The 11367-nt window shown below is 35.6% G+C and overlaps 1 pseudogene; it reads right to left on the bottom strand.

Annotated features, from left to right (window-relative positions):
- Positions 1 to 4267: 4267 nt before the first annotated feature.
- LOC124898593 lies at positions 4268 to 6903 on the bottom strand (annotated as a pseudogene).
- Positions 6904 to 11367: the final 4464 nt, after the last annotated feature.

Genomic DNA, 11367 nt, shown 5'->3' with positions numbered 1-11367 from the left:
TCCCGTAGCCAAAAACATGCTTGAAAATGTCAGCGGATGGCAATACCAATCTCAGGACAAACCGCTCAAAATTTGTGATGACCTTCTTGATCTTCCATACATTTTGTCGATCTATCAATCTGGTTCTTCCCATTGTCTACTTCCTCCAACTTAATCAACTGGTCTTGAAAGTACTTTAGTTCTTCTTCTTAATTCTTTTGAACCTTATGACCTTCTTATTTGCAGAATATCATCAGTAGTTCTTTTGACATAAACTCCTCAGAGACTTTAGCATCTCAATTATGTTGTTTACTAGAACATTTGTTTCTATTATTACATTTCCTATTTCTTTGTCTTCTAGGAGATATGTTGACGTCCCTAGAAATATTTCAAATACAGTTATCTAGCAATTCATCTTCTTCACTTTCCTCAAAAGAATCTGCATCTTGTAGAATATGATGAGAAGGATGACTACCTCCAGCAACTTATAATTCCTAAAAGTGTTGAATATGTAAGATAGTCCAACCTTAAAATTTATTAGTTCCAAGGTTATTAAGATGATCATTGTGTGCAATGTTATTATTTGGAGTACTCATCTAAGTCATAATATGTCCTGCAACTAATGGTGGAACTACAAAGGCTCGGTTAGATACATATGTAGTAGCTACTAAAGCTCAAAGGGGATGTAACCTTCTCTTATCATACCATGTTTTCCCAACTCTTCGATCTCTCACCACCATTTAGACATTATTGGTGGAGTGCACTAGAATTGAGGCCATCATTTTACCCATAGTTTGGTCATTCCCTACAGAGATTAGTTGTTGTTAATAGTCATCTTGTTTCTCCCCATAGAACTCCTTAGATTGTGTTGACACCTCATACGTCAAAGTGTTTAAAGTATCCATTAAGGAATTCAAAATGAGAATTATGCAAACCAAACAAGCAACATATTGTTGCAGTATACCCAAGAATAAATTTTAGGTCAAAGGTAATGAAAACAAAAATCTTGTGCATTTTATTGTTTTACCCTTCTTGTTATTTGAACATTAGTGTTTGTAGTCTGTGGGAGTAGGTGGCATAGTTTTTGAGGCATTTGGTTGTATTTTATGTGATTCTACTTTTACTATGGAAGATTTTAAAATTGGTAGAGTTGACTTTAATTAAAATTTAGAGATTTAGGCATCGGATGAGAATTTTGCCAGTTTTATCAGCTCCACAAAGTAGATTTTGGATCAGTAGCGTGGTTGGTTTAGATCTCAAGGTGATCGAATGTGTTTTAGATAGTTTGATGGGAAGTTGGAGTTTTTTGCCTAGTGTTGACTTTGATCAATACCCTTTCATAAAATATCCCTTGGTAAATATTATGATGTCATTAGTTCTGAAATATCAGTTGGATTGTGATACAATCCAAAACGGTATCAAAATTTAAAGGACTATAACCCAAGGTCAATAAAAAGGTACCAAGCCATGGCATATATGGTGGGCAGGGATATGTTTGTGGAACCATTTTCAAGCTCTCAAGAAGACAACACCATGTGTGGAAGATAGCTTTGAGCCGGGAGATGAATTCATCCCAAGACCTTAACAAGGAAACCAGCCCAAGGGCTACTGGCACTCCCATGATATTAAAGAAATTAAATGTGTTCCAAGGCATCTACATACCATTTAAGGAGTGTTTTAGAGTTCCTAGAAAATACAGGAAGGGTTAAGGGGCCCTGAATAGGTCAAAGGAGGGTGTAAGAGGGCTAAAAAGCCCCCTGGAAGGGACTTGTGCCCCACCGGCGCCAATGGTGTGCCCTACCTGCTTAAAGTAGGTCAAACCATTTGCTTAAACTCCCCATAAGAGCTCAAGTTTTACCCCATCTGCGTAATCAGATGCCAAAGTGGCCTGCACTAGAACAACATATGTAACAAATATCCCAAGACTATAAATACTAGCTATCTTCGGTTATTTTCTTATATTTTTGATGTTTATCGAACGATAAAAACACTTGAGAGAGAGTGTTTGAGAGATTGGAAAAGCTTAAGTTGCATTTTTCTTAGAAATGGTGGGTGTAAGGGCGTATTGATTCCCTTGCATTTAGGTTAAGCGATTGGTGCTTGTTGATAGTTGAATTAGGGGTTTAAGAGTTTACCATACTCTTTAGTTGTTAATTCTTTAATCATCTTTTTTCTATATATTATCTTTCTCAATCTACCCTTTTATCTCTTTACTTTTCGTATTTTAATTTCGTCAATTCTTTAGTGCTTGTGTTTGTTTTTAGTTTCCGTGGTTCAATCTTGTATGTTTAGGTATCATATCCTAGCTTTATTTTATTCCCATGAAGTCTATCTTGGGTATCTCTAGATAGAAAATTAAAAAATTAAAAAATGTCAAAAACATTCTAGATAAAAAAAAGACAAAAAAATTGTGTTTGTGAGCCATTTTTGTTGTTTCTATAATAGTTTCTCCCTCAAGTATTATTAGGGTTGTAACCTTGATATTTATGGCTTGATTGAGTAACTTTGCAAAGAGCCCACCATTGTTGTCATGAACTTGAAGAAAAGAGTTCTTAGTTCAATGGATTTTTTGTTGAAATTTGAGGTTGAAATTTTTGGAGAAGTGTTCACTATATTGATAGGAACAATGGGTTAAATTTTTGTCCCATTTGGAGAAACTTCAAAATTTCACATCACAATACGAGCAGGGGCCCTGGCCGGGATGGGCATTCCAAACCATCAAGGTCGGAGAGACCCCTGTAACGGCCCAACCCACTAATGATATTGTCAGCTCTAGGCCCAGCCCCGCTCGGCTTTAAATGCATCACTATGGAGTAAAGTTTTTCTTACTTATATACCCAATATCTTTTTGTGTTTTGCTGATGTAGAACTCTTTATCATAAGTTGGGGTGTTACATACACCCCCATTATGGACTCAGCGTCCTTGTTGTGGTTCACACCACTGAATGGGAATTGTCTAGACTCAGGATTGAGTTTTTTCCTGCCATACTAGGATTTTCCCAAACTTAGTTTGAACCCTGGCCCATATTGACAAGGCTGACATTGGAGTGGCTCTGACACAATTCTTGTCATGACCCAAGCTATATCCCTGGCCTCAACGGGGAACCCAAACAATTAAGGCCTAATAGACCCCAGTGACGGCCCAACACACTAGTGATATTACCTATTCTGTGCCTGGGCCTAGGCCTGCACGGCTTTAAAACGTGTCACTAGGGAGTAAGGATTTTATTACTTATATACCTAGCATACTCCTGTGTTTTTCTGATATGGGACCCTTATCTTTAGTTAGGGTGTTACATTTGTGTTTTTGAAGCTTGAACAAATATAAAATGATTTTGAAAATATGAAGCAATTGGTTGAATATTAAGGCTTAAAGATGTTTGGAATGTGTTTAAAAGGTTGAAAATTTCTTGAGTTTAAAACTTCATCTTATTCCAAGAAATGGTTAAAGAGTTGGAAATTTTTGGTGTTCATATTGTTCTTGAGGTCTTCATATCCTCAAGATCCTAATTTATCAAAAAGTTGTTGTTTGATCCAAGTAAGAGGAAGAAAATTTGGAAAAAGTGTTGGTACAAAAGCATATTCAGAGTATTAAAGAATATTCCAAGAGAAAAGGAAAAAGAAGGGACCATAAAAGCACATTTTTTGGCCTTGTACAAGCTGAATTTCGGCCGATCTGCTTGTTGGTTTAAAACCGTTAATGGGAAAAAGAGGAATTCAATTCAAAAGCTAGCCGCTAAAACAAAGATGGAGTTTGAAGAAGAGAATATGCAGAGAGACTAATTATTTTCTTGATAAAACACCATCGGTAATTCATCACCAACTTAGCAACTTAAATAGTTGCTATTACAACTAAAAATTGGACAAAGAAACAACCTATTTCTACTAAAATTAAAATAATTAATTAGTTTCCTACCAAAGATTGGACTCCTAATTTAACTAGGATTTGTACGTTAAAATAAGAGCTGGAGGAAAAAGAAAAAAACAGTCGCATACTTAAAGCAACTTTCAACACTCCTCCGTGCTTTATGAAATAAAAACACCAATTCTTTGCTTTAGAAGCTCGAACTTGATGACTGGAAGTAGCTTAGTGAACAGGTCTGGTAGCTGGTTTTCAAACTTGTAGTAGATCAGAGTTACTTCTCCCTTTTGCTGCACTTCTCCCAAGAAATAGAACTTGATGTTGAAATGATTTGTCTTCCTATGAAACACCGGATTGTTTGAGATTGCAATAGCTGCATGGTTATTAACTAGAATCTCACTACTGTCATTCTGTTCCATATGTAAATCACACAGTATCTTTCTGAGCCCTAGTGCTTTGTGATAAAAAAAATGTAATTCCTCTCTCCTTCTCCCAGGTCTTTATCTTGGTAGCCAAGTACTCAATGGGGCATAGTATTTTGCTGACAAAAATACGTGCTTTTCTGAATGTTTTAAATTGATGTGGACACCTTTCCCTAGAGCTGTAATGATTTTCATCCTTTTCATACTCATCAAGCCATCTTTCCTCTTGGGATGCATGTTTCCACTTCTCTATTTTATCCAAAATAGTTTTCTTGCTAGCAGCTTCCTCTTTGGCTTTCACCACCTGATCATCCATGCTTGAAAGTAGACCAGAGAGATCACTTCCATACTCCATAAGATGGATTAAACTCTGGCAAGCAGTCTCACTATCTATATCCATATGAAAACTCCTGTAGATTTCCTCGAGCTCATTTTGTCTCTTAAATATCAATTCTCTCAGCTTAATGGTGTTTAGAGCACTTAAACGCTCAACTTCTACTTCAGCCTATTCAATAACGTGAATGGCAATGGATCATTGTCTAGTTATGTCATCAATAGAGAAAGAAACTAAGTAAGTGATATGGTTAAACCTCAATTGTTCCTCCATTGGAATTTCCATGAGGTTTCAAAGTTCTATTAGAGAGCTGCCAAGATCTTAAATTCTTTCTAGTCGTTGCTGCTTCAATTGCTTTAGTGAATTGACTTCACTTGTCAAGTTAGAAAGTGTTTCATTGCTTATGCTCTTTGATTGTCCATTTAAATGATTCTCCAAGCTTGGATTGATATTTGCTATTATCTTCTTGAAATTAAGTGACACAACTATTGTAAGCTCATGAATTGTGCTCATATAGCTATTCACTGAAGATCTAGAAGATGTGACTTCAGTTCTGCCAATCTCTTGGCTGTCAATACTTGTTCATTTACTTGAATAGCCAATTTTTTCTTAAGGGTACCTTTCATCTTTCCAGACAATGGCAAAGAAACTTGTTCTCCAAGGCCAGAAACAAGTTTGGAAATTTTTGCCTCTTTCTCAGATTCGGAATTATTTTTTTTTAGATTTAGATTTTCAGGGTTGTAGTCATCATCCTCTGAGTCATCTGATGGAAGTCCAAAAATAACATCTAGCTTCTCCCTAGACGCAACAGCAGTAGCTTCCTTGGAATATACTTTCTCCCAGTTGTCAGTGACAAAATGGTCTGTTCATTGAAGATCATTACGCAACTCAATACAGTCAACTTTGCAATCGCAACTAGAACAAATCCAGTATTTATCATCAAGTGGGATTTCTTCTTTTAGTAGAGGTAGCTCTACACACAACTAGTGAAATTCACGCTCTTCTTCCAGTGGATTTAATAAGAAACTTCTGCCTCTCATTTTGACTTTAAATAGGTCTTGTATAGATGCTTCCTTGACAGTGTTTATCTTTGAAATACAATTTGAAACCTTTTTCTAATAACTAACCCATACTTAACAAGTTCTGCTCCAAATCGGGTATATAAAGAACATCAGAAATTATTTTAGTGCCAGATTGTGTTCAACTAGAATATAACAACCATGGCCAATTCTAACTTTTGTAACTTTAGTATGCCTTAAATATTTTTAAAATATCTTTATTGCAAGTCATATGATTTGTGCATCCGCTATCGATCAGCCATGACTCGGTTGAGATACTTTTTGTAAAACATAATGCGACAAAGAGATAATCTTCTTCCTGTTCAACAACAACTCAAGCCTCTACATCTTGCTGCTAAGTTTTGTTTATATAGATGATTTCTTCAACCCAAGCTGATTGCACTTAGTGTACTTAGCATCATGCCTTTCCCAACACCTGAAAGGTGTATGTTTGAGCTTGCCGCAATGCTTACAAGGAGGGTAGTTTCCTCTGAAACCACCTATTTTATTTTTGTTGTTATGCACTGCACCTTCTTTATCAGTTGGTTGGTACTTCTTATTCTTCTTCTTCTTAGAACGTCCATCATTGTGATGCTTGGCTAGTATGGCACCTTCGATAACTCCTCCTTATCTCATAACACATCGTTGCTCTTGTACTTGGAAAGAACTTAAGAGCTCTGCAAGTTTGATCTTTGACAATTCCTTAGCCTATTATAAGGTTTTTATGGTAGCCTCAAATATTTCAGGTGCCATTACTAGGATTTTGTCAATGATCCTTGAATCATTGAAAGTGGAACTCAACAATCTAATCCGATTTGCTAAATTAAGAAGTCTTTCAGAGTACTCCTTTATGGTTTCACTTTCTTTCATCATTTGCAGCCCAAAATCACGTACCAGATTCAACATTTGCATCCCTCGAATCCTTTCATCTCCTTCATGCTCAGTCTTGAGATAATCCCATACCTTTTTCACTAATTTTAGAGACATGATACGAGTAAGGATATTAGATAAAACTACAGTAAATAAGCATGCCATTTCCTTTGATTTCCTAGTATTTCTCTCCTTGTGAGATTTAATCTGTGCTACCATGGGATTTTTCAGGAAGGGAGTTATCTCGTATTCATCTTCAACAGCTCCCCATAGATCCAAAGATTGCAGATATGTCCGTATTCTAACTATCCAAATTTGATAACTTTCTCCATTGAAATTTGGTGGTTGCATTAAAGAAAAATTTTCTTCTCTATTCATGGTATCCACTGGATCAGATTGATGCACACACTCACAGGTCCCTTAAGATTAAAGCTCCAATACCAATTGGTGGTTTAAAACCATTAAAGGGAAATAACAGGAATTCAATTCAAAATATAGTCGCTAGAATAGAGATGGATTTTGAAGAAGAGAATATGCATAGAGACAAATTATTTTCTAGTTAAAAGACCGTCTGTAATTGATCACCAACTTAGCAACTTAAATAGTTGCTATTACAACTAAAACTAGGACAAAGAAACAACCTATTTCCACCAAAATTAAAATAATTAATTAGTTTCCTTCCAAAGATAGGACTCCTAATTAAACAAGGATTTTTATGCCAAAAAACGAGCTGGAGAAAAAAAAGAAAATAATTGTTGCATTCTTAAAGCAACTTTCAACACTGCCTTATATCTTCCTTGGAGCTGCAGCTGGCTTGCTAAAGCAGGACCAAGGTATCTCAAAATAGTAGATTATGTGTTGGAGGTATGCCTCTTGTTCTCCAGGTCAGCTCCACATCCACTTAAACATGTTCCAGCACAAAACAAACCATTCCAACTCACGTTTTGTAAGGTTCAACCATTTAACTTCATTTCTTTATTCTTAAATCCATTTTTGATTCTTAAACACTAATTAAAAACTAATAAATAATCTATTTGTTTATTAATTAGCTTTTGAATCAGATTTTTTATTGTGCATTTTTCTCTTTTGTTTTTGTTGTTGTTTCTTGATTCAAGTTTGACAGTTTGTTTTTGAGTTTTAATTTATATTTCAAACAAGAATCCATTCTGTCCACAAGTAGATATTGCGACCCTATGTACCACCAGAGTATAAACAATCTTCAACATTTGTCGATCCAATTGTGAAGTCTACAAAGGTGAGAATTTTTAGGAGTGTGGTGAGAAACTTTTACTAATAATCTTGTTTGTTCATTTTGTAGGTACAAGGAGTTACACGTAATTATGTCTTCGGTAGCATCGAATATATATGACTATGACATTGGGGACTATGATTGTGGAGAACAAAGTTATGACTATAACGAAGATGGGGATTATGGAGGCTTTGAATATAGCCATGATCAAAAGTTGTGTGAGAATGAGGGAAACTATTTCGTAAGACAATATGAGATGAATTATGATCCTAGTTCCTATAGAGATTATGAATATGATAAAGAACCATGTGATGGTTCTTATGAGGTAGAAGGGGCATGTGAGGAGCATTACACTTCCCACTCCAATCATGAAGATGATTAAAAGAATAACCATTCATTTTATGCAGCTTCTAATGGTTATGGTTAGAGTGCACATGTGAGTTATGAAGATTCATTTTCCTCATCTTGTGGTACTTCTTATAAAATACAAAGTGGTGTGATTGGTTATGCTACCTATAGAAGAGATCGACCCATGGGAAGAAAAGAGTGCGCATATGCAAAGACTAGAAATACTACATCTTATCCTTCTTGTTCTCATACCAAAATGTTTGGAAATGGGAACAAAGATAAATATGGAGGATATAACATAAACCATGATTATTCGTATGCTAGTGTGGAGAGTATAACCTTTTGTTTAGGTGATAACTTTGGGGAAAAAGATTTTTGTCTAGAGCCCGGTCTGTAGACACTCTATCTATTTGACCCCAATGAATAATTTGAATGTGCTTATTTTTATATACCCAACACGGGGCTTGATTAATATGTCAAGCAAGGTTTGATTCAGTATGGTGGTATCCTTACCTACCATGAAAAGTCTTTCTTGGGGACATACTTGCAAGTTTGGGTATGAAGATACTCCATTTTGATGTGCCCGAATGATTTATAAAGAAGGAACTTTTCAAAGAATATATCATTTAAAGAATCTAAAATTAGGTTTAAGCAAGTTAGACGGTTACCCAAAGATGGAACGAGTCAAATGACTCATTTTGAAACTATGATTTACTGACATGAGTTTATGATACTCGAAAGGGAAATTGTATGCTGGTGATGGCCCAATGGCGTAGTAGAGAAGTAGAGACTCCAACCCTTGTGGCAAACATGGATTGGGGGCTTGAGTGCCTAGTCGAGGGCGGATGTACCATCTGGCTACGAGAAAGATAAAGAGTAGAGTCATGAATTGTAGAATGTGTTTCTAATGTTTCAGATTATGCCCATGTGTTTTCAACCATTTCAAGATGATATGAGATTTATGAAATGCTCTAACGTTCGTTTTACAAAAATGCATATTTTGTTTTTTTGGGATTGTTCTTTGTACCAACACAATTGTATTGAAACCCTATATTTTAGGGTCTGAGACTCAGTCTAGGGATCTTCCTAAACCATAGATTTGTCAGACAAAAGTGTACAGTTGGTGAACCTTCTCTATTTTGGAAGGCTTTTTTTGATTCATGGTCTGACTAGGGCCTTGCCCCAGTTTTGTTTAAGACATATGTTGGATCTTATAATGTTAGACATTTCGCAAATGGGTGTCATGTGTTTTCAATATTAAGAATTTCTTTCCAAATTGTTCATGTGTAATGATATTGGCCATGGTTCCATTTTGTATATTTTTATCGCAAATTCTACATACTGTATGAATGTTATGCATGATTTCCAGAAAGAAAGGGGCATCCGAGCCTTCATGGTTAGGAATGCTCATTACGGCCAGGGCCCCTACTCGAATCTTGAAAAACATTGTATCAGAGCACAGTTCATGGTCCCAAGATGTATGGAAAATCACGTCAGGTAGATTCCTACATACGGGTGTGTTGCACACCACACTTATAATTAGGAGGCTATAAGGTATTTAGGAATGTTTCTCTTTCTTAATGTTCTAGTTCGTGTTATAAAGTCAGAATGTTCCTCTTTCATACACTAGTTTGTGCTATGGTGTCATCTATAAGAAAGTAAAGTTATCCCATTTCTTTCCCTACTCTGATGTTCTTAGATATGTCTCATTGTTGAGGCAATTCAAGTGAAGAAGCTTAGAATCTAAATGATGTAGTCCTTTCAGATTTAGTCATGAATGATTATGAAATTGCACAAGGACTTGAGAGGAGTCCATAAGTGCTTTAAAGAGTATTGGCTTGAGTTTATACCCCTATCTATGTCAATCGTGTGTTTGAGCCTAATGTATGAAGCATATTCGGTCTCGTTGAAAATTGTTATTGCAGCTGTCATGCTTAAGGATAGTGATATATGTGAGAATGTTTGAACAATATTTCCACCGAGTAGTAGTATGTGCTAAGGTGTCATACCCTATTGGTAGTAAGAAGATCTCTAAGTTAGTTATATGATGTCACATGCTTAGAAGTCGTAACGAGGGTGCCTTTTGCATAAGAAAACTAGTTTAGTTGTATAACCGTTGATTGAGGGATGGTTTTCCATTTCATAGTGATAGACTAATGTGTTAGCAATATTTGTAGGTTGTACAATAATCTGTGAATTAAGTGGCTGGCTATGATTATTATTTATTCAAAATAGGAAAGGATCATAGAATTGATATGTATGGTGGTTGTAGAAATCATCAATAGGTTGTACACTAAAAAGGGTAGATTCGTCAGCAAGTTACATGTATAGACTAACTTGGGGGAAAACTTAGTGTTATTAAAGGAATTTTGAAATTTTTCTAAATGTGTGCATGGGTAAGTAGACTTAATGTGAAAAAGTAAAATATGTTGATAAGATTGCAATGGGTTATATTATAATATTAAGATTGACTATCCCCATTATGTGACTTTACCCCCTTGATTATCTTTTCTATAGTCGTTGTAAAATAGTACTATATATGAGAAGGTATGTAGCCGATTTTGAGGTATCATAGTGATGTCGGGGGGGATGTGATTGTACGTAGTAATTTAGTGAAATGAGATATTTGGGTTGATTCGCCAATTTGATGGACTAGTGTAGTATATGACATGTTTCATCGGTGTTACATGATTAGTGTTAGCAAATAGTTTTGAACTTTATATGTCAAGTATAGTGGTAAGAATAGTAACTCCAGATTGATAAATCATGTTTTGTGGGAATGAATTAGTTGGCTTGGTGTATTGTTTGAAATAGCCTAGGTTGGCAACTTGCCGAATAAGGAGTGGATAATTGTGATATATATAGTCATGAGGACTAGTGCAAGAACGATGATTCGTGGTTGAGTTATTAAGCGGATAAGAGCAGGGGTATATAAGAATAAGTTGAACTACTCCCCAGGTAGCATGTTGTTATATAAATTTTTATGTGTATAAGTGTTTTACGTACCTAGTTTGTATTCTTGAAATTGTAGTATAGAAAAATCTGGTGAATTATTGTACGGTGTTCGTTAGAGTTGAGTTGAGGAAAATATAGGTAGGAAATGTGAGCCTTGGGTATGGTTTTACAAATTTTGTTGATTTTTAAGTTATGTGATTAGAGGTGTAATGCAACTATTCTAAGGAGTTGAAGATAGAGCGTTAAGTGATTGGAAGCGTGGATGTCCATGCCCATAATAATGTAAGTCA

Source organism: Capsicum annuum, chromosome 5 (assembly GCF_002878395.1).
Source record: "Capsicum annuum cultivar UCD-10X-F1 chromosome 5, UCD10Xv1.1, whole genome shotgun sequence".
Classification (NCBI taxonomy): Eukaryota; Viridiplantae; Streptophyta; class Magnoliopsida; order Solanales; family Solanaceae; genus Capsicum; species Capsicum annuum.
The sequence above is the reverse complement of the archived record's forward strand: the minus strand, read 5'-3'. Positions and strand labels throughout refer to the sequence as shown.